Raw genomic sequence first — 22,979 nt, 5'->3', positions numbered from 1 at the left:
GAACACAGGTCCTTGGCACCGTAAGGCAGCGGTGCTAACCACTGTGCCACTATGCCACCTTGAGATTGTGAGAATCATAGAGTCACTACAGCACAGAAGGAGGCTACCCCACCCATTTTGTCTGTGCTGGCTCCTTGTAAGAGGAACAGACCTGTGCCCCCCCCCCCCCCCCCCCCGCTCACCCCCTCCTTTGCCTTTACCCCAGACCACTGCAATTTTTTTTCTCTTCAGACAATTATCCAATTCGCTTTTGTAAGCCACAATGGAATCTGGCTTCACCACGCATTCAGGCAGTGCATTAGTGCATTCCAGTTTCTACCCACTCACCGTGTTAAAAAACTTTTCCATGTCTTGTTCCTGGTTCTTTTTGTCAAGCAGCTTAAATCAGGGTCCTATGGTTCTCCATCCTTCCACCAATGGAAACAGTTTCACCATATCATTCTGTCCAGACTCCTCATGATTTTGGTCATATCTTTCAATTCGCCTCTCTGAAAGTGTGAACAGCCCCAGCTTTGCCAATCAATGCAGGTAGACTGAAGTCTCTTTTCCTTGGCACCATTCTCGTAAATATTTTCAGCACCCTCTCCACTGCTTTCACATCCTTCCTAAAGTGAGGTGTCCAGAATTGGACACAATTAGTCCGGTTGAGGTCAATGTTTTGTAAAGATTCATAATAACTTTCTTGTTTTTTGTACTCCATGCCTCTATTTATAAAACCGTGATCCCTTATGCTTTCATAACCGCTTTCCCAACTCATATTGCCACTTTCAATGATTGGTGTACATATACCCTCCGGTCTGTCTTGCTCCCGAATCCCTTTCACAATTGTACTCATTGTTGTACATTGCCATTCCTCCCTCTTCCTTCCAAAATATAACACTTCACACAGCTCTGCATATCAATTTAATCTACCACACATCTGCCCATTCCGCCAGCCAGACTATGTCCTCTTGAGGTCGATCATTATCCTCCTTGCAATTTACAAAATGTCCACGTTTTGTGCCAAATGCAAATTTTGAAATTGTGCTCTGCACACCTAGGTCTCGGTAATAAAGATCAGGAAAAGCAGCACCCTAATACCGATATTCCTTCTTCCAATTTGAAAAACAATGCTTTACCACTATTCTCTGTTTCCTCTCACTCAGCTAACTTTAAACCCATGCTTCCGTTTTTATTCAATGGGCTTTCAATTCGATTGTGAATGATCGCACCTCAATTCCATTTACCTGCCATTGTTTCGTAACCCTTTTGACATTTACCAGACAAAACTCTGCCGCTCTCTGTCTTAAAATTCACAGTTGACCCTCCGTCCACAGCCTTTTGGGGGAGCGAGTTCTAGATTTCGGCTCCTCTTTGTGCGAAAATGTGCTTCGTACTGTCTTCTTCACAATGACGCGTGCCTGAACAGATACTCAAAGAATGGCCTACATGTTTCAGTGAGACTGATGTATCAAATTGAGTTTGAGCAGTGAATAAGTTGCAATGCCATATGGTAAATTCTGAGTCCGAGGGCGGCACGGTGGCATAATGGTTTGCACTGTTGCCTCACGGCGCAAGGTACCCAAGCTCAATTTCGGCCTCGGGTGACTGTGGAATTTGCACTTTCTCCGTGTGTCTACATGGGTTTCCTCCGGGCGCTCCGGTTTCCTTACACAATCCAAGGATGTGCAGGTTAGGTAGATTGGCCATGATCAATTGCCTCTGAGTGCCCAAAGGGTTAGGTGTGGTTACCTGGTTATGGGCCTAGGTAGGTTGGTCTTTCCAAGGGTCGATGCAGATTCAATGGGCCGACTGGCCTCCTTCTGCACTTTAGGGATTCTATGATAATTGGGTTTTCAAAAGTATTTCCATTTTCAACCAACATTACTGAAGTGAGAGAGTTTTGTGATATCTTGGGTGTGTTCAGCGGGGTGATCAATTAACTCTTGAAATAGTTATTAGATTTGGGGAAAATTATTGATTCAATTGAATCAGCCAGAAAAGTTGATTGAATAACTTAGAAATTGTTAGGTGTACATGGGAGGGAGGAACAAAATAATCAAGTCAGCCTGGAAGTTAGATCACTCGCATGTCCTTTATGATCCTTAGCACTCAATAGACCACTCTCCTGAACTCACCTCTGAATATCCATGGTCTCTCTATTTCTCATCGAACCCCTACAGTGCAGAAGGAGGCCACTCGGCCCATCGAGTCTGCACCGAATCTCCGAAAGAGCCCCCCACCCAGGGCTGACTCCCTACCCTATCCCCACAACCCCACTTAGCTTGCACATATTTGGACACTAAGGGGCAATTTAACATGTCCAATCCACCTAACATGCACATCTTTGGACAGTGGAGGAAACAGTTGCATCCGGAGGAAACCCATGCAGACGCGGGGCAAATGTGCAAACTCCCACACAGTCACCCGAGGCCGGAATTGAACTTGAGTCCCTGGTGCTGTGAGGCAGCAGTGCTGACCACCGTGCCACCCCAAGTTGTCTTTTGAAAATCTCCTCAAAGCTTACACTTTGACCAAGATTTTAGTTAGCCTCTTAATTGCTTCTTTCCTAGCTCCAGGTCCAATTTTGCTGTTTTCACAGTAACTTCATTGCAATGTTAATGTAAGCCTACTTGTGACAATAATAAATATTACTATTATTTATGAAGTGTGTGGGATTTTTTCCCCCCCATCATGTCCTTAGTCAAGTCGAAGTTGCTCTTCTATCTCAGCTGGGACTGAGTGGGTAACACTCTTCCCTTCGTCCGAAAGTCGTGGCTTCATAGAATCATCGAATCACTACAGCAGAAGGCGGCCATTTGGCCCATCAAGTCTACACTGACCTTAGGCCCATGACCTCACACCATCCCCGTAACCCCAGCTAACCTGTTGGACACCAAGGGGCAATATAGCCAATCCACCTCACTTGCACATCTTTGGACTGTGGGAGGAATTTGGGTATTAAATCCAAGGTGACATTTCAGTGCAGTACTGCTGGATATCCAGAATAAATGCCTTTTGGATGAGGAATTAAAGCAAAACCCTCTCAGATGGGCCTCAAAGATACAATGGCATTATTTCAAAGAAGAGCAGTTCCGCCCAATATCCTGGCCAATATTATTCATCAAATATTGTCACTAAATCCTGGAATTCCCACATTGCTGTTTGTGGGTCCTGTTGTGTGCTAATTAACTATTGCATTTACTATGTCACAACAGTACTCACCCTTCAAAAGTACTTCATTGTCTGTTAAGTGCTTTTGGACATTCTAAAGTCACGCTATGGCACCATATGAATGCAAGTTTTTACTTTTCTTGTTGCTACTTACACATCTGTGTTTCACTGCAGGCCTATCTGGTGCTGAGTCCGGTCGGGGATGACAAAGGATTTGAGACAAAAACAAATTCATGTCCAGGAGAAGATCAATGGCTCTTTGGCCGAGGAAGCACAAGCAACTCCAGTCACTGAGGTTAAAAGGTTTCTTTTGAATCCAGCAAACCTGCACCCAAAAGAGTCAATTAAAATGCGTTTTATTGTAGTTCGGTATATTGTCAACAAACTGAACCGCTGACAGTGACCTCCCACTAAATCAAATCATGCCAAAGGGTGGAGCACTTCTGTCATCAGTGGCTGTTACATTTCAGAATCAGCTTCACTGAAGCAGTTGAAAATATTGCTGTGTCAGGACGTGCAGAGGAAAATTCCAGTAAGCACCATTCTCTATCATATGGTTATTGGCCCTGACTAATGAAACCTCCAGGGGCGCAGAGTGAAGTTTCAAATTATTCAATAAGTCAGAATGTTCCTCCACTTGTCAAATTTCTATTCAGCTAGTTGATGTATTAATCTTTCAACATTACATTAAAAAAATTATGAAAACAACCTGTGTGCCACAAAGTCGCTGTATCCCTGTATTATTAGGTCTCAGGGGCTTTTCAGTCTTGGAACACAAATGAGTCAACACCACATTCCTTTCAAAAACTTCGATAGATGCATAAAAGGAAAGATTTATGGGTAACTTCTCTACTTTTGTGCTCCCTGTGTTGGTGTCTTTCTTGATCTAAGCACAGACTGATTAACCAACAGCAAAGCTGCTTTAATATAGCCATGATGTGGAGATGTGTTTAAATGTGCACTTGCGATTCCAAGGCATGCAAGGCTAGGGGCCAGGTTCTGGAAAATGGGATTGGAATAGTGAGGTAGTTGTTTTTGACTGACGTGGATGCGATGGGCCGCAGGGCCTTCCCTGTGCTGCAGGCATCAGCTGACTCATGATCGATTCCCGACTTTTCTTGTTATTCATTTTAATGACAAAAGAGATAACATGCATTTATTTAGTAGTTTTCTTGGTTTAGGATATCCTGAAACACTTTACAGCCAATGAAGTACTTCTGAAGTTCTAGTTTAGGAAATGCGGCAACCAAAGTGGCACAGCAAGATCCCACAAAAAACAGTGTGGTCGCAGCCAAATCGTCTGTATTAGCGATGTTGCTTTTTAAAATAATTTTGGAGTACCCAATTCTTTTTTTCCAACTAAGGGGCAATTTAGAGTGGCCAATCCACCTACCCTGCACATTTTTGGTTTGGGGGATGAGAGCCACGCAGACACGGGGAGAATGTACAAACTCCACACGGACAGTAACCCGGGGCAGGGATCGAACCCGGGTCCTCGGCGCTGTGAGGCAGCGGTGTTAACCACTGTGCCACCGTGCCTCCCTTTCAGCGATGTTGCTTAAGGGAGAAATCTCCTGCTCCTTTTCAAAATAGTGCAAAATAGTCTACCTGGAGATGACTCTCGGTTTAGCAGTTCCTCTGAATGACAACACTCCCAATCACACAGCACTCTCAGCATTGCACTACAGCATTGGCCTCAATTTTTTGGGAGTAGGCCTCAGATTAACTCCACAGCCCATTAACTCAGGCAAAAGTGCTACCAAATGAACCACAGCTGTCATTTTATATGGCTGGAAAATTAACAACATTGTGAATCTGAATTGTGCTGTTCTTGAGTGTGCCCCCTTACCTAGTGACTTAGATGACCTGCTTTTGCTAACTGTGTATAAAACAGTAACAGGGGTTGCATGGGATTAAAGACAGAAAATATCTTTTTATGGAGGACGCTCCAGACAAACAAAATCTGTAGTCTGACTTTATTATGTCTTAAAGTTTTTGCCAGCAGTTATGACCTCATTGATTGCTTATAATTAAAGTTTACTGATAATAGTTTGAATGTCACATTACCATATGGCCATTTTTTTCCACAATTCATGTGCGGTGATTGAATAAAGATGTACTTATTATCAGGCTGCTGATGGTGACTTTGTATTATGCCGCAGATGCTGAATGTGCCCATCTCCGGGAATAAAACTTCACTGAATGGATCCACATATTGTAATAATTGTGCTGAATAAATTATGTGATTATATGTTTATTTTATTTTATGCAGGGCAGCAGAAGGTTTTCATTTTGAACGATAAAGCATGTTAGCTGTCCTTGTTCAGTCCAATCGATCTGCAGCATGTAACTGCTTATTAACTGAGAGAAGAAACTGTAATACTGCAGCTATTAATTGTTCCTGTGGCAAGGACTTCATTCTGAAAATTCCCGTAGAAAGGATTTCCAGTTCTGTGATGTGCAGCATAGAGATTAGGTAGTTTACATGCTCACTTGGCAACTCGGAATAGATGCTCTTTGGCGACTTTCCATCTGAAAGATAATAATATAATAATAATGTTAATTAGTGTCACAAGCGCAGTGGGTGGTTAGCACTGGGACTTCGGCGCTGAGGACCCAGGTTCGAATCCCCGCCCTGGGTCACTGTCCGAGTGGAGTTTCCACATTCTCCCCGTATCTGCATGGGTTTTACCCTCACAACCCAAAGATGTGCTGGTTAGGTGGATTGGCCACACTAAATTGCCCCTTAATTGGAAAAAAAAATAATTGGGTACTCTAAATTAAAAAAAAAAAATTAGTGTCACAAGTAGTCTATTAACACTGCAATGAAGTTACTGGTAATCTCTTGAAATTATTACGGCGACAATGGTGGTGGTGGGGGGATAAAATATGATATCCTATTTTTCCAGCTCAAGTCTGATGGTGACAGGTGTCGTGTTATTTACTCTGGGATAACACAGGCTGCAACTGGATGCAGCTTTAACCAAAAGATACTCCAGACCTTGAAGTTAGTTCAATCTAATTTATTGAACCAGTAGCACAGTTAGCACAGTTCTCTATGAGTTCAACTCTCCGCTAACCTAAGTGTGGTTACTCTGTCTGACTGAACCAGACTACAGCTCTTATCCATGTGCTGGAGGTGTGATACTGTACATACACACTGTCTCACTCTGTCGATGTTCATCAGTGGAAAGAGGCGGAGTGTGAGTGCCTCGTGCCTTTTATCGTGAGATACCACCCCTGAGTGCCCTGCCTGCTCATTGGTCATGTCCTGTTCCTTGTGTTCATTAGCTGCCTGTCTGTATATCATTATCTGATGTCTGCATATCATGACATCTCCCCCTTTTTTTCAAATGTTTTGTTGGCACATGGGAACGTACTGACATGTGACGGTATATATTAACATATTTACAAGCGGCGGTATATGTGGACGTATTTACATGTGAAGACAGCTGTCTAGTGTGAGAAAACAGAACACTGCAAACAAAACAAATGTTCATAAGTCCTGTCCCTGGGGCTTGCGTCTGATTCTTGTCGACCGCCGGAGAGGTGGTGGTGGGGACAATGGCGTCTTGACAGGTGGGATGGAAGCCTGACTGGTGGCCTTGTAGTTCGAGATATCAGGAGGTGGCAAAACAACGGACGGAAACGGAGAAGAAAACGGTTGAGGGCAGGCAACTTTGTGCAGTGCCCATCTGTTTCGTCGCACAACAGAACCGTCAGCCATACGTACAACATACGAGCGGGGCGCAGCCTGTCGAATAACGACAGCTGGAGCAGACCAGCCACCATCCGGTATCTTGATCCTGACAGTGTCTGCCGGGGATAACACGGGCAAATCGGTGGCGTGAGCATCATAGCCCTGCTTCTGCAGGTTTTGGAGCTGCTGCACCTTCTGCAGCACTGGGAGATGATCCAGGTTGGGCAATTGTATGGCTGGAAGTGTCGTCTGCAGGTCCCTGTTCATCAGCAGTTGAGCCGGCGACATGCCAGTGGACAGTGGGGTCGCCCTGCACGCAAGCAGCTCGAGGGAGATGTCAGAAGCAGAATCCGCGGCCTTGCAGATGAGCTCTTTCACAATGTGCACCTCTTTTTCAACCTTCCCATTGGACTGCAGATAGTGTGGGCTGGAAGTGACATGTTTGAAATAGTATGACTTAGCAAACATAGACCACTCGTGGCTGTTGAAGCACGGGCCATTGTCACTCATGACAGTGAGTGGGATACCATGCCTGGAGAACGTCACCTTACAGGCCTTGATGACGGTCCGAGATGTGAGGTCTGAGAGCTTCACGACTGCTGGGTAATTGAAGAAATAGTCAGTAATCAACACGTAGTCCCGACCATTCGCACTAAAGCGGTCGATGCCAACCTTGGACCATGGGGAGGTCTTGATTTCATGCTGTTGGAGCATCTCCTTGCTCTGCGCCGGCTGGAAGCGTTGACAGGTCGCACAGTTGAGGACCATGTTCGAGATGAGCTGGCTAATACTGGGCCAGTAGACAGCCTGCCTGGCTCTGCGTCTGCACTTCTCAACGTCCAGGTGTCCCTCATGGAATTGGCGGAGCACCAAGCTCTGGAGACTGAGTGGAATGACAATCAGGTCCAGCTTGAGGAGGATACCATCAATCACCGTCAGGTCGTCCATGACATGCTGCAAGAGGGGGTCTTTGGCTGTCTCCTCGCGGATATGAACCACCTTCTCATCAGACGCCGGGAGGGTGCTAGCACACAGCTGCACCTGTGATTCAATCGGCCGGATGATTTCCAGCGGTTCACTAGGCAATATGATGGAGCGGGACAATGCATCAGCGATGATTAGCTCCTTGCCAGGTGTGTACACTAAGTCAAAGTCATACCTTCTGAGTTTGAGGAGGATGCGCTGCAACCGAGGCATCATGTTGTTCAGGTCCTTATGGGTAATTTGGACCAGGGGCCTATGATCCATCTCGACGGTGAATGTCGGCAGGCCATAGACATAGCCGTGAAACTTGTGCACGCCAGTGAGAAGACCCAGGCATTCCTTCTCTATTTGCGTATACCTTGTTTCGGTGGGTGTCATGGCCCTCGATGCGTAGGCTACCGGTGCCCAGGATGAAGTGTTATCGCGTTGAAGCAGCACCGCACTGATGCCATCCTGGCTCACATCTGTTGAGATCTTCGTCTCCTGTCTGGGTCGAAAAATGCCAAGATGGGTGCAGTGGTGAGCTTGGCTTTCAGCTACAACCACTCTGCCTGATGTACTGCCTTCCATTCAAAGGCAGTGGACTTTTTTACCAGGTTTTGTAGAGCCGTGGTGTGTGAGGCCAGGTTTGGGATGAACTTGCCCAGAAAATTGACCATGCCCAGGAAGCGCAGCACCACCTTCTTGTCTTCAGGGACCTTCATGGCTTTGATGGCCTTGACCTTGTCTGTGTCCGGGCGCACGCCCTGCTGAGAGATCTGGGGCAAAATTCTCCCCCAACAGCGCGATGTCCGTCGACTGGCGCCAAACACGGCGCCAATCAGACGGGCATCGCGCCGGCCCAAAGGTGCGGAATGCTCCGCATCTTTGGCGGCCTAGCCCCAACATTGAGGGGCTAGGCCGACGCCGGAGGGATTTCCGCCCCGCCAGCTGGCGGAAATGGCGTTTGTTGCCCCGCCAGCTGGCACGGAAATGCGGCGCATGCGCGGGAGCGTCAGCGGCCGCTGTCAGTTTCCTGTGCATGCGCAGTGGGGAGAGTCTCTCCCGCCTCCGCCATGGTGGAGGCCGTAGCGGAGGCGGAAGGGAAAGAGTGCCATCACGGCACAGGCCCGCCCGCGGATCGGTGGGCCCCGATCGCGGGCCAGGCCATCGTGGAGGCACCCCCCGGGGTCAGATCACCCCGCGCCCCCCCCAGGACCCCGGAGCCCGCCCACGCCCCCTGGTCCCGCCGGTAAATACCAGGTTTGATTTACGCGGCGGGACAGGCAATTTCTGGGCGGGACTTCGGCCCATCCGGGCCGGAGAATCCAGCGGGGGGTCCCGCCAACCGGCGCGGCCCGATTCCCGCCCTCGCCCAATCTCCGGTACCGGAGACTTCGGCGGGAGCGGGGGCGGGATTCACGGCGGCCTACGGCCGTTCTACGACCCGGCGGGGGGTCGGAGAATGACGCCCCTGGTCACCGAGGAAATTGAGTGTCGAAATGCCAAAGCAACATTTGGACCTGTTCAGCTTGAGGCCATTGGCATGTACCGGCGGAATACCTGCTGGAGACGGGAAACATGCTCTTCAGGTGTCGTTGAACATATGATGATGTCGTCCACATACCCACAAACCCCTTCAATGCCCTCCATCGTCTGCTCCATGATGCGATGGAAGATCTCCGATGCCGAGACAATTCCAAACGGCATGCGATTATAGCAGTATCTGCCAAACGGTGTGTCGAAAGGCTGGAGAATTCCGCCCCATGTCGAAATCAATGGTGCTTTTGTTTCATGGATAGGGGTGAGTTGATTCTATAATGTCCCAGCCATTAACCGCCTGACTGAGTTATTATCCATCTTGCTGATACAGGGAATTTTTTTTTCCTATAACTAGTGTTCCAGCAGACTTTCTACCTTCACTGGGGAGGTAGTCTCATAGAAATGTAAATGCTGTGTCCGAGACGCTTCAGTAGATCCCTTTGAAATCGTTCTTAACATCCTCAGGTGGGAAATTCCTGAGAAGGATGTCTGAATTCTGACATGTCTGAATTCTACTACAAATTCGAATTTTTAAGAAACTGGTTACTGGTAATCAGGTTATTTGTGGCAGACATCTTTCGTCAGTGTCTTTCAAAAGTCCTTTTTAAACAGTTCAAAATATATGTGGTTAGCCAGGGGAGTTACAGATCAATATCGCTCATGCACAAGTCACAACTTTGTGACAACATGCGTTCTTGGAGATCATGACTTCATGCCAGGAGTGGACATTTGCAAATGTATCCCTTAGAAGCTTGACTTTGGGATTTCTCTAAGCTTTTTCTTTAATCATGCAAAGATTTTAGTACCCAGAGCCTTTCCTTACAGTTCCTAGAACTGCATTTAATTTACAGACAGAAACAGGCCATTCGGCTCATTGGGGCTGGATTCTCCGCTCACCGACGGCAAAATCGTGTTCGGTGCTAGGGCGCAGAATCCAGTTTCACGCATGGATAGGACCGGTGCTGGTTCGGCGATTCTCCGCCCCCCGAAAAATGCGGCGATTATACACCACCAGAGGCCGTTGCCAGAGGCCCGCCCCGCTATTCTCCGCCCCCGACCGGCCAAATTCCCGATGGCGTGGACCATTCATGGTCCTGCCGTTCGGGATACTCGCATGGTGGCAGCGGAGTCAGTCAGCGGCAGCCATAGTTGGGGGCGGGCCGATCAGAGTGCACGGGGGGGGCTTCATACGGGACTGGGCCTTTATTGTGCGGGCGGTACGGGTCGGGCACACAGCCGATCGGGGGCACCATTTCTGCCATGCAGCTCCGCGGTCTGAGTCCTCCATGGAGCACGTGCGGACGCTGGAGGCCGTCGCCGTGTGCATGCGCGACATCTGATTCGGAAGTGCGGGAGGCTGTACTGCAGCTGGAGCTGTGAGTTCCACGACAGACGCCTGTTAGCCCCCTGCAGGGCTGAGAATCTGTGGCCTTTTGACGCGTGTTTTTCTGGCGTAAAAGACCACAGTTTACACGACGACATGGAGACATAGGTCCCTGAAACGGAGAATCCAGCCCCTGATCTGTACTGGTATTTATACTTGATGCCCTCCTACCCTACTTCCTTTAAGTCTCACAACATAACCATCTATTCCTTTCTCCCTTTTATACAAAGCTAGCTTCCCATTCTATTTGCTGCGTCTTCTTCATGTGGTAGCAGGTTCCGCATTCTAACCACTCTGAGTAAGGAAGCTCATGTTCAAACCCAGTCAGTTAGTTGCTCTTCTTTGTGTTTCTTCCAAGCCCATGTTCTATCCTATGTATCCATTCCAGTACATGTCTCCAGTAAATTGATTCATTAACTAATTTCTACTTAGGGTATTATCTGCAAGTCAACTTAGACAATTTTACTTCCTTAGCACCGAATTAAGAGACCCTGGGCGGGATTCTCTGATGGCATCAACAGGCCCCAGGAGCAGTGATTCCGAGCCTCTCAGTAGGCCAGCACGACACTGGAGTGACCCATTGATGCACGATCAATAACTCCAGAAGCGAGATTGGAGACAATTGAAGGCTTTATTGGACTAGATGTTTCCCCCAGCAGCGCAGGTACAGAATGTGGCTGCTAGGGAGACACAGGCTCTTATACTCTGCCTTACTGGGCGGAACCAGCAGGCAGGCTTCACCAATGATATTGCTGTCTCAGGTACCTCCCACACCAATGGTCTTACAGCATCAACCTGGCTACCGTAATACCCCTAATACCGACTACCACATTCCCCCCCTGTTAAAAAAAGAGTCCGGCGGGGGTGGTGGTCTCGCGTTATACAATGGTAGAGGTTGAGGTTATGGTGGTACCCGGTATATATTAGTACAGTGTTTTGCCTCGTTACATGTCGCAACTATTTACAGTATTTATTTACATTCAAAATGAAGCAATTAGTCGGTTCGGGGCCCTGGTCGTCCTCTGCGATCGTCGCAGTTTCGGCGGTGATGCAGGCGCCGGCTCGGGCATCCGAGGCTCTGGGAGCGTGGCTTTGGCTTCTTCGGCAGCTTCAGCACCCCTAGATGGGAGAACTAGTGGGAGAACCGATCCACCTAGGAAGGGGGCGGCTGTGGGGTGCGGCGTGGGAGGGAGGGTAGGGTTGGTGGTGGGGTTGTGGGTGGGGACCCAGCGGGCGCCAGGTCCCGTTGGGAGACCGTATCATGTCAGCCTTCGGGGTAGGCCACGTAGGCGTATTGAGGGTTAGCGTGAAGGAGGTGGACCCTCTTGACCAATGGGTCCGACTTGTGCGCCCGCACGTGTTTGCGGAGCAGGATGGGTCCAGGAGCTGCCAGCCAGGTTGGGAGCAAGGTCCCGGAGGAGGACTTCCTAGGGAAGTCAAGGAGACATTCGTGAGGTGTCTGGTTGGTCGTGGTACGTAGCTGTGATCGGATGGAGTGGAGAGCATCCGGGAGGACCTTCTGCCAGCGGGAAACTGGCAGATTCCTGGACCGTAGGGCCAGTAGGACGGTCCTCCAGACAGTCCTGTTCTCCCTCTCTACCTGTCCGTTTCCCCGGGGGTTGTAACTGGTTGTCCTGCTCGAGGCAATGCCCTTGCTGAGCAGAAATTGACGCAGTTTGTCGCTCATAAAGGAGGACCCCCCATCATTGTGTATGTAGGCGGGGAAACTGAACAGTGTAAAGATACTGTGGAGGGCTTTTATGACGGTGGCTGCGGTCATGTCAGGGCAGGGGATGGCGAATGGGAAGCGGGAGTACTCGTCAATCACGTTCAGGAAGTACGTGTTGTGGTCGGTGGAGAGGAGGGGCCCTTTGAAGTCCATATTGAGGCGTTCAAAGGGACGGGAAGCCTTTATCAGGTGCGCTTTCTCTGGCCTGTAGAAGTGCGGCTTGCATTCCGCGTAGATTTGGCAATTCCTGGTGGCGGTCTTGGCCTCCTCGATGGAGTAGGGCTGGTTGCAGGTCTTAATGAAATGGAAGAATCAAGTGACCCCCGGGTGGCAGAGGTCCTCGTGGAGGGCCTGGAGGCGGTTCACTTGTGCGTTGCCACATGTGCTGCGGGATAGGGCATCAGGAAGCTCGTTTAGCTTCCCGGGACGATACAAGATCTCATTGTTGTAGGTGGAGTGTTCGATCCTCCATCGTAAGATCTTATCGTTCTTTATCTTGCCCCGCTGTGCATTATCGAACATGAAAGCAACCGACCGTTGGTCAGTGAGGAGAGTGAATCTCCTGCCAGCCAGTTAATGCCTCCAGTGCCACACAACTTCTACTATGGCCTGGGCCTCCTTTTCAACTGAAGAATGGACGCGTCGCTCTCGACTTGGAAGGGGAGGGATTCATCAATTGCGTGCATCATGGCCTTTGTGATGTCCGCTTTGATGCGGCTGAAGGCCTGGCGGACCTCTGGCGACAGGGGAAAAACCATGGATTGAATTAGTGAGCGGGCCTTGTCCGCGTAGTTGGGGACCCACTGGGCATAATACGAAAAAAATCCTAGGCAGCGTTTCAGGGCCTTGGAGCAGTGGGGGAGGGGAAACTCCATGAGGGGGCGCATGCGTTCGGGATCTGGGCCTATAACTCCATCATGCACTACGTAGCCGAGGATGGCTAGTCGGTCGGTGCTGAACACACATTTGTCCTTGTTGTAGGTTAGATTAAGGATTTTTGCGGAATTTTCAGAGGTTGGTGTCATGGTCCTGCTGGTCGTGGCCGCAGGTGGTGACATTATCGAGGTACGGAAACGTGGCCCGCAAACCGTACCGGTCAACCATTCGATCCATCTCTCGTTGGAAGACAGAGACTCCATTTGTGACACCGAAGGGAACCCTTAGGAAGTGGTAGAGCCGCCCATCTGCATCGAATGCAGTATATTTGCAGTCGCTAGGGTGGATGGGGAGCTGCTGGTAGGCGGATTTGAGATCCACCGTGGAAAAGACCTTGTATTGTGCAATCTGGTTGACCAAATCAGATATGTGGGGGAGAGGGTACACGTCGAGCTGCTTATACCTGTTGATGGTCTGACTATAATCGATGAGCATCCTGTACTTCTTTCCGGTCTTTACAACCACTACTTGAGCTCTCCAGGGACTGTTGCCTCAATAATACCTTCCTTCAGTAACCGCTGGACTTCCGACCTAATGAAGGTCCGGTCCTGGGCACTGTACCGTCTGCTCCTGGTGGCGACGGGTTTGCAATCTGGTGTGAGGTTCACAAACAGGGAAGGCGGATCGACCTCGAGGGTCGCGAGGCTGCAGACAGTGAGGGGGGTATAGGGCCGCTGAATTTAAAAGTTAAGCTCTGGAGGTTACATTGGAACTCTAAGCCTAGGAGCATGGCAGCGCAGAGGTGAGGGAGGACGTAGAGCCGGAAGTTTTTAAATTCCCTTCCCTGGACCGTGACGTTCGCTACGCAGAACCCTTTGATCTCTACAGAGTGTGACCCGGAGGCCAGTGAGATTTTCTGGCTTACTGGGTGGATGGGAAGAGAACAGCGGCTTACCATATTGGGGTGTATGAAGCTCTCTGTGCTCCCGGAGTCGATCAGGCAGGATGTTTTATGCCCGTTGATGAGCACGGTCATCGAGAGTGTTCGGGGCCGAGACTGGTCCAGGGTCACTGAGGCAAGTCGTGGCAAACGTTGGATGTTTTCCTCGGGCGGTGTGTGGTCATCCGAGTCGGGGTCCTGAGACTCCAGCCAAGATGGCGGTGCCCACTGGTCGCACGTGACTGGGAGTGTACAAGATGGCGCCGCCCACGGGTCGCACATGGCTGGGGGTGTACAAGATGGTGGCGCCCATCTGTCGCACGTGGTCCCCAGGGAACAGACTTGTGGCGCCCGGAGGCCATACGTGGCAATGGAGAAGGAAGATGGCGACGCCCGCTGGCCACACGTGACTCACGGAGAGAGTTGGGGTGGCGATCCCGGTTCGCCCCCGGAGACCGCACCGACCGCCCGGGCCTGGCATACTGCCACAAAATGGCACTTTTTGCCACACCCTTTGCAGATGGATGAGCGGGCTGGGCAGCGCTGCCGGGCGTGCCCGCAAAAATAGCAGTGTGGCCCCCCGGGGTTGCCTGGCAGTCTCACAGCACAAGCTTGTGGGGGGATGGGGGATGCATCAGAGTTGCCCGCGGGGGGGTTCTACGCTGCCCAAGGGGCTGCCACGCGGTCGGTGATGTAAGTGCGGACGTTTCGGGAGGCCACATCCAGGGAGCTGGCAAGGGCCCATGCCTCCTTGAGGCCTAGTGTCTCTTTCTCCAGCAACTGCTGGTGGATTTGGGAGGACAGCATACCTGCAACGAATGTGTCCCGGATTAAAAGTTCTGTGTGGTCGCTGGCTGAAACCTGCGGGCAGTCACAGTTCCTACCTAACACCAGGAGCACATGGTAGAACTCCTCCAGCGATTCCCTGGGGATTTGTCACCTCGTCACTAGCAGATGTCGGGCGTAGACCTGGTTTACAGGGCGAATACATTGTCCTTTCAGCAGGGTCATTGCAGCCTCAAAATCGTCCGCATTGTCGATGAGGGTGTAGATCTCTGGGCTCACCCTCGAGTGAAGAACTTGCATCTTCTGGCCCTCCGTGGGTGTAGTTGTGGCTGTCCTGAGGTACCCGTTGAAGCACACCAGCCAGTGCTTGAAGGTTGCTGCTGAGTTTGCTGCGTGGGGGCTGTTTTGCAGACACTCCGGCTTGATTCGGAGATCCATTCATTACAATATAGTACAATAAATTGATGCTCGATCAATAACTCCAGAAGCGAGATTGGAGACAATTGAAGGCTTTATTGGACTAGATGTTTCCCCCAGCAGCGCAGGTACAGAATGCAGCTGCTAGGGAGACACAGGTTCTTATACTCCGCCCTACTGGGCGGAACCAGCAGGCAGGCGTCACCAATGATATTGCTGTCTCAGGTACCTCCCACACCAATGGTCTTATAGCATCAACCTGCGTACCGTAATACCCCTAATACCGACTACCACACCCATGCCGCTCCAGCTGCCGATACCGGCTTCAAATGGGCGCCGCGGGTCTGCGCAGGTGCGGTGCGACCGGCGCGAATGCGCCCTTGCGCAGTGGCTTCCTTCTCCGCTCTGACCCCAACGCAACATGGCGTAGAGCTACAGGGGCCGGCGCAGAGCAAAAGGGCCCCAGCCCCAGAGGCCGGTGTGCCGGTCGGTAGGCCCCGATCGTGGGCCGGACCACAGCAGAGCCCCCCCCGGGGTCGGACACCCCCCCACCCCCACCAGGCTGCTCCCGGAAGGATGCACACCGAGGTCAAGCCGGGTAATATCACACGTGGACGGCGCCAGCGGTACTTGGATTTTTTTTGCGGCCACTCGGCCCAGCCCGTGCGTAGAGTCACCGGGGGGGAGGCCGCGTCGAGCGGCCCCCAACTGGCGCCACGCCGACCTTGTCGGAGAATCGCGCCCGGCCCAGCGATTCTCCGGCCTGCTGTGGGCTGAGAGAATCCTGCCCCCTTTATTCAGCAAAACTAATGCACATTTGATAGGGTAATATAAGCATTGTAGTAAACTCAAGTTCACTCTAGAAAATATATGATTCAAACTGTTATGATAATCGCAGTTTGGAAATTGTGTTTTAGCAGATTCCGGGAGCCCCTATTGACAGAGAAGGCACGGTTTCCAACCGGATACCATGGCTCAATCATGAGATTGACTCCCCACTGAAGGACAGATCTGAGGCGTTCAAGTCAGACGACCCTGACCCATACAGGAAATCCAGGTACGACCTCCGCAAAGCCATCCGAGATGCCAAGAGAGAATATCAAACCAAGCTAGAGTCACAGACAGACTCTCGGCGATTGTGGCATGGACTAAACAACATAACGGGCTACAAAGCAAAGCCAAGCAGTATCTCCGGTAGCAGCGCTCCCCTCCCCGATGAACTCAATGCATTCTATGCTCGGTTCGAGCAGGTAACCAACAATCCGCTGTTGAGTGCCCCAGCAGCCCATAACTCACCCATACCCACCATCACAGCTTCCGAAGTCAGATCGGCCTTCCTGAAAGTTAACCCACGGAAGGCGACGGGCCCGCCGGACGGGATCCTTGGTCGTGCACTCAGAGCCTGCACGGACCAGCTGGCAGAGGTATTCGCGGACATCTTTAACCTGTCCCTATTCCACTCCGAGTTCCTCACCTGCTTCAAGAAGACCACCATTGTACCGGTGCCAAAGAAGAACCAGGCAACGTGCCTCAATGACTACCGTCCAGTGGCCCTGACTTCAGTCATAATGAAGTGCTTCGAGAGGTTGATCATGAAGTGCATCACCTCCATACTCCCAGAACACCTTGATCCACTGCAATTTGCATACCGTCGCAACCGGCCCACAGCAGACGCCATTTCCCTGGCCCTACACTCATCCCTAGAGCATCTCGACATCAAGGACTCTTACATCAGACTCCTATTTATTGACTACAGCTCCGCCTTCACACCATAATCCCAGCCAAGCTCATATCAAAGCTCCAAAACCTAGGACTTGGCTCCCCACTCTGCAACTGGATCCTCGATTTTCTGACCCACAGACCACAATCAGTAAGAATGAACAACACCACCTCCTCCACAATAGTCCTCAACACCGGGGCCCCGCAAGGCTGCGTGCCCCGTACTCTACTCCCTGTACACACACGACTGCGTGGCAAAATTTGGTTCCAACTCCATCTACAAGTTTGCTAACGATACGACCATAGTGGATTGGATCTCGAACAATGACGAGTCAGAATACAGGAGGGAGATTGAGAACCTAGTGGAGTGGTGCAGTGACAACAATCTCTCCCTCAATGCCAGCAAAACTAAAGAGCTGGGGTGAAATTCTCCGGAAACGGCGCGATGTCCGCCGGCTGGCGCCCAAAACGGCGCCAATCAGACGGGCATCGTGCCACCCCAAAGGTGCGGAATGCTCTGCATCTTTGGGGGCCGAGCCCCAACATTGAGGGGCTAGGCCGACGCCAGAGGAATTTCCGCCCCGCCAGCTGCCAGAAACGGCCTTTGTTGCCCCGCCAGCTGGCGCGGAAATGACATCTCCGGGCGGCGCATGCGCGGGAGCGTCAGCGGCCGCTGACAGTTTCTCCCGCATGTGCAGTGGAGGGAGTCTCTTCCGCCTCCGCCATGGTGGAGACCGTGGCGGAGGCAGAAGGGAAAGAGTGCCCCCACGGCACAGGCCCGCCCGCGGATCGGTGGGCCCCGATCGCGGGCCAGGCCACCGTGGGGGTACCCCCCGGGGTCAGATCGCCCCGCGCCCCCCCCAGGACCCCGGAGCCCGCCCGCGCCGCCTTGTCCCGCCGGTAAGGTAGGTGGTTTAATTTACGACGGCAGGACAAGCAATTTATCGGCGGGACTTCGGTCCATTCGGGCCGGAGAATCTAGCGGGGGGGCCTGCCAACCGGCGCGGCGCGATTCCCGCCCCCGCCGAATATCCGGCATCCGGTGCCGGACACTTCGGCAACCGGCGGGGGTGGGATTCAGGCCAGCCCCCGGCGATTCACCGACCCGGCGGGGGGTCGGAGAATATCGCCCCTGGTCATTGATTTCAGGAAGCAAAGTACTGTACACACCCCTGTCAGCATCAACGGGGCCGAGGTGGAGATGGTTAGCAGTTTCAAATTCCTAGGGGTGCACATCTCCAAAAATCTGTCCTGGTGAACCCACGTCGACGCTACCACCAAGAAAGCACAACAGCGCCTATACTTCCTCAGGAAACTAAGGAAATTCGGCATGTCCACATTAACCCTTACCAACTTTTACAGATGCACCATAGAAAGCTTCCTATCTGGCTGCATCACAGCCTGGTATGCCAACTGCTCAGCCCAGGACAGCAAGAAACGTCAGAGAGTCGTGAACACCGCCCAGTCCATCACACGAACCTGCCTCCCATTCATTGACTCCATTAACACCTCCTGCTGCCTGGGAAAGCCGGGGAGCATAATCAAAGCCCCCTCCCAACTGGTTTACTCACTCTTCCAACTTCTTCCATCGGGCAGGAGATACAGAAGTCTGAGAATACGCACGGCCAGACTCAAAAACAGCTTCTTCCCCGCTGTTACCAGACTCCTAAATGACCCTCTTATGGACTGACCTCATTAACACTACACCCTGTATGCTTCATATGCCGGTGCTAGGGATGGCTAGGGAAATTGTAAACGCACTAGTGATAATTTATCAAAATTCACTAGACTCTGGGGTGGTCCCAGAGGATTGGAAAGTAGCAAACGTGACACCACTGTTTAAAAAAGGAGGTCGGCAGAAAGCGGGTAATTATAGGCCGGTAAGCTTAACTTCAGTTGTAGGGAAAATGCTGGAATCTATCATTAAGGAGGAAATAGCGGGGCACCTGGAGGGAAATTGTCCCATTGGGCAGACGCAGCATGGGTTCACAAAGGGTAGATCGTGTCTGACTAATTTGGTAGAATTCTCTGAGGACGTTACCAGTGCAGTAGATAATGGGGAGCCAATGGATGTGGTATATCTGGATTTCCAGAAAGCTTTTGACAAGGTGCCACACAAAAGGTTGCTGAATAAACTAAAGATGCATGGCATTGAGGGTAAAGTGGTAGCATGGGTAGAGGATTGGTTAACTAACAGAAAGCAGAGAGTGGGGATAAATGGGTGTTTCTCTGGTTGACAACCTGTAACTAGTGGGGTCCCTCAAGGATCAGTGTTGGGCCTGCAGTTGTTCACAATTTACATAGATGATTTGGAGTTGGGGACCAAGTGCAATGTGTCAAAATTTGCAGACGACACTAAGATGAGTGGTAAAGCAAAAAGTGCAGAGGATACTGGAAGTCTGCAGAAGGATTTGGATAGGTTAGGTGAATGGGCTAGGGACTGGCAGATGTAATTCAATGTTGCCAAGTGTGAGACTATCCATTTTGGGAGGAATAACAGCAGAATGGATTATTATTTAAACGGTAAGATGTTAAAACATGCTGCTGTGCAGAGGGACCTGGGTGTGCTGGTGCACGAGTCGCAAAAGGTTGGTGTGCAGGTGCAACAGGTGATTAAGAAGGCTAATCGAGTTTTGTCTTTCATTGCTAGAGGGATGGAGTTCAAGACGAGGGAGGTTATGCTGCAATTGTATAGGGTGTTGGTGAGGCCACATCTGGAGTATTGTGTTCAATTTTGGTCTCCTTACCTGAGAAAGGACATATTGACACTGGAGGGAGTGCAGACGAGATTCACTAGGTTGATCCCAGAGTTGAGGGAATTAGATTATGACGAGAGGTTGAGTCGACTGGGACTGTACTCATTGGAGTTTAGAAGGATGCGGGGGGATCTTATTGAAACATATAAAATTATGAAGGGAATAGATAGGATAGATGCGGGCAGGTTGTTTCCACTGGTCGGGGAAAGCAGAACTAGGGGGCATAGCCTCAAAATAAGGGGAAGTAGATTTAGGACCGAGTTTAGGAGGAACTTCTTCACCCAAAGGGTTGTGAATCTCTGGAATTCCTTGCCCAGTGAAGCAGTTGAGGCTCCTTCTTTAAACGTTTTTAAGAAAAAGATAGATACCTTTCTAAAGAATAAAGGGATTCGGGGATATGGTGTACGGGCCGGAGAGTGGAGCTGAGTCCACAAAGATCAGCCATGATCTCATTGAATGGCGGAGCAGGCTCGAGGGGCCAGATGGCCGACTCCTGTTCCTAGTTCTTATGTTCTTATGTAGTTACATTGTATAATTTGTGTTGCCCTTTTATGTAATTTCTTTTATTCCCTTTTTTCGCCATGTACTTAATGATTAGTTGAGCTGCTCGCAGAAAAATACTTTTCACTGTACCTTGGTACATGTGACAATAAACAAATCCAATCCAGAAGTATGTGCAATGATTTCATTAAAATCACCCTGATGCTTTGGGGGTTTACGAGGCTACCCTGCACTGCCTGTTCAGGTAGGTGTGAACATCCATCTTGAAGAAGAGTAGGGAATTCCTCCAGTCCCTGAGTCAATAGTTATCCCTCAATCAAAACAGATAAATTAGACATTTATATTGTTGCTTTTTGTCGAACTTTGTTGTGGTTAACCATGTTACAACCCCTGCACTTGAAAAATAATTCATTGGCTATGAAGCACTTTAACATGTCCTGAGGACATGAAAAGCACAATATTCTTTCAAATCGATTTTTCTTTAAACCTGGAATGTTATCTCAGCCCCGATGCATCTATGTGACACATTGAAATGGAAAAGATGCAGGCTAGTAACAGATTGACCGCACAATGTGATTTCAACCTTACCACCTGCACTGTGCCAAACTGAATAGCTGAAGCTGGAGCCAATCAGAACCAGGAAAGAGGTGTTTTCTCAAAACATTTTTCAGATTCTTCCTGGTCCAGGCAGAATCCTTGCATTGTTTCTCTCCTACCAAATTTCTTCAGCCACAATTGGCCCAAAGACCAAGGGTTGGATTCTCTGTTTCAGAGACTAAGGGCGGGATTCTCCGAGCATCCGCGCCGAAATCTCGCTCGGTGTGGGGGCGGAGAATGGGTGTCAGACCCGAGATCGGGTCCGACGCCGCTCCCACGATTCTCCGGTCCCTGGAGAATTGCCGGCAATCGGGCGCGCGCATTCGACGGGGCGCAGGTCGGGGGCCATTGAAAAAGGCCCCCACGGTGATTCTCCCAGTGCAGCTGGCCGAGTTCCCGCCACAGTGGTTCTCTCATGGTTCCACCCAGCGGGCACTCAGCGTGGCAGCGTGGCAGCCATCCTGGTGGGGGGCGGGGGGCTCATTCACCAGGAGGGGTGGTCTCCAGGACAGCCAGGCTATTGATCGGGGGCACCCGATCCGCGGGCACGCGCGATCTCGGGGGGGCGCCCTATCTTCATGCTGTCGCTCTGCGGTATGGGTTGGCCATGTTGCGTGAGGTGGCTGATACAGGCCGCCGCCATGCACATGCGCGGACCTCTGACCGGAAGTGCAGGGCACTGTATCAGCAGCCAGAGCTGCGAGGAGTACTCCAGGGTACCGCTAGCCCCCTGCAAATTGCAGAATCACCCTGGACTTACTCCAGGTAAGTCCAGAGTGATTCGCGCATGTGTTTTCGCGGGTGTGGGGACATAGCCCCATTATTGGAGAATCCCTAAGTGCTCATGCCAAGACTGAATCATGAGAGTTCAATGCCCCCAAAAGCGCGCTGGTACCAGAACAATTCAGGACATCCTAATGGGCTAGCACAGGTACCACGTGGAACTAGTGCAATTCCAACGAACGCTGGCGTGTGTTTCGCAGGGTCGGGAATGGCACTGGAGAGCTTGTCAAGCAGGAGCTGCATATAAGCACTCCACTGCCCACACAGTCTCAACCCAGCCAAGAAGGTGGCACTGGTTGTACTGGAGCATGCCGATCCCATTGATGGGTTGGCTGGGACCAGAGGGTACCTGGGCAGGTGGCTTTGGGAGGCACTCTGTGGTTCTAATTTCACAGTGGGCATTCAGGGGTGTTCGCAGCGACATGGCTGCCTTGCAGGCTGTGGCAATGGTGGTCCGTGCCCATCTACCCCGGCCCACCACCTGGTTGCAGCCTGCTACTCACCCCCACCCTTGTCAGAACTCCCATTGCCAGCGGCACAACTGTCAGTACACCATAGCGATGTTGGACACTTTTCGTACCCCCTCCCTCTCCCTCAGCAGCCATGGTGCCTATTTCCTGATTTTAAATACCACACATGAACCTCGCCGTCGCTAATTCCTCCTGGCGGAGGTGGAGCATCGTGAGGGCGGGGGGGAGGGGGGGGGGGGGCGTTGGGGGGCGCTTGAAATTTCTGGTTCGGGCCCGTTAATGCTTTGCCAATGGGGTTTCATGTACAATTTACATGGCCACACCGGTGTGCGGCCTGGAATGCATTCATGCCACTGTCGAAGCACCGGACCACGACATTCCATCGGGCACGTGCCAACTGCCTCGATTTTCGACTGATGCGCGATTCTCTACCCGATCGCGTTTCCCGATTCCGGTGTCACTGGACGGAGAAACCCACCCAAATTCTGTCATGCATGGTGAGCACCTTCCTGATTACCTGCTCTCACATGCTAGCTGCCACTTTATTCCCAGCAGGTTTAGATGAAAAGTGGCGCAGAGAAATGCAAAAGAGGCCAGGGAGTTAATGGGCCACTCACACTCAGCCGTTTACGTGTTTCCCATCTACCCTGAGTCGCAAGTGAA

At 51.0% G+C, this 22,979-nt stretch overlaps 1 long non-coding RNA gene across 1 annotated transcript in view; it reads right to left on the bottom strand.

Annotated features, from left to right (window-relative positions):
• Nucleotides 1-5,509: 5,509 nt before the first annotated feature.
• The window catches only part of LOC140387703 (uncharacterized), a 145,504-nt gene continuing 128,034 nt past the window's right edge, over nt 5,510-22,979 (bottom strand). The window contains exon 3 of the long non-coding RNA XR_011933963.1: nt 5,510-5,685. This is a non-coding gene — a long non-coding RNA (uncharacterized lncRNA). The remainder of the gene's footprint in view (nt 5,686-22,979) is intronic.

Source organism: Scyliorhinus torazame, chromosome 13 (assembly GCF_047496885.1).
Source record: "Scyliorhinus torazame isolate Kashiwa2021f chromosome 13, sScyTor2.1, whole genome shotgun sequence".
Classification (NCBI taxonomy): Eukaryota; Metazoa; Chordata; class Chondrichthyes; order Carcharhiniformes; family Scyliorhinidae; genus Scyliorhinus; species Scyliorhinus torazame.
The sequence above is the reverse complement of the archived record's forward strand: the minus strand, read 5'-3'. Positions and strand labels throughout refer to the sequence as shown.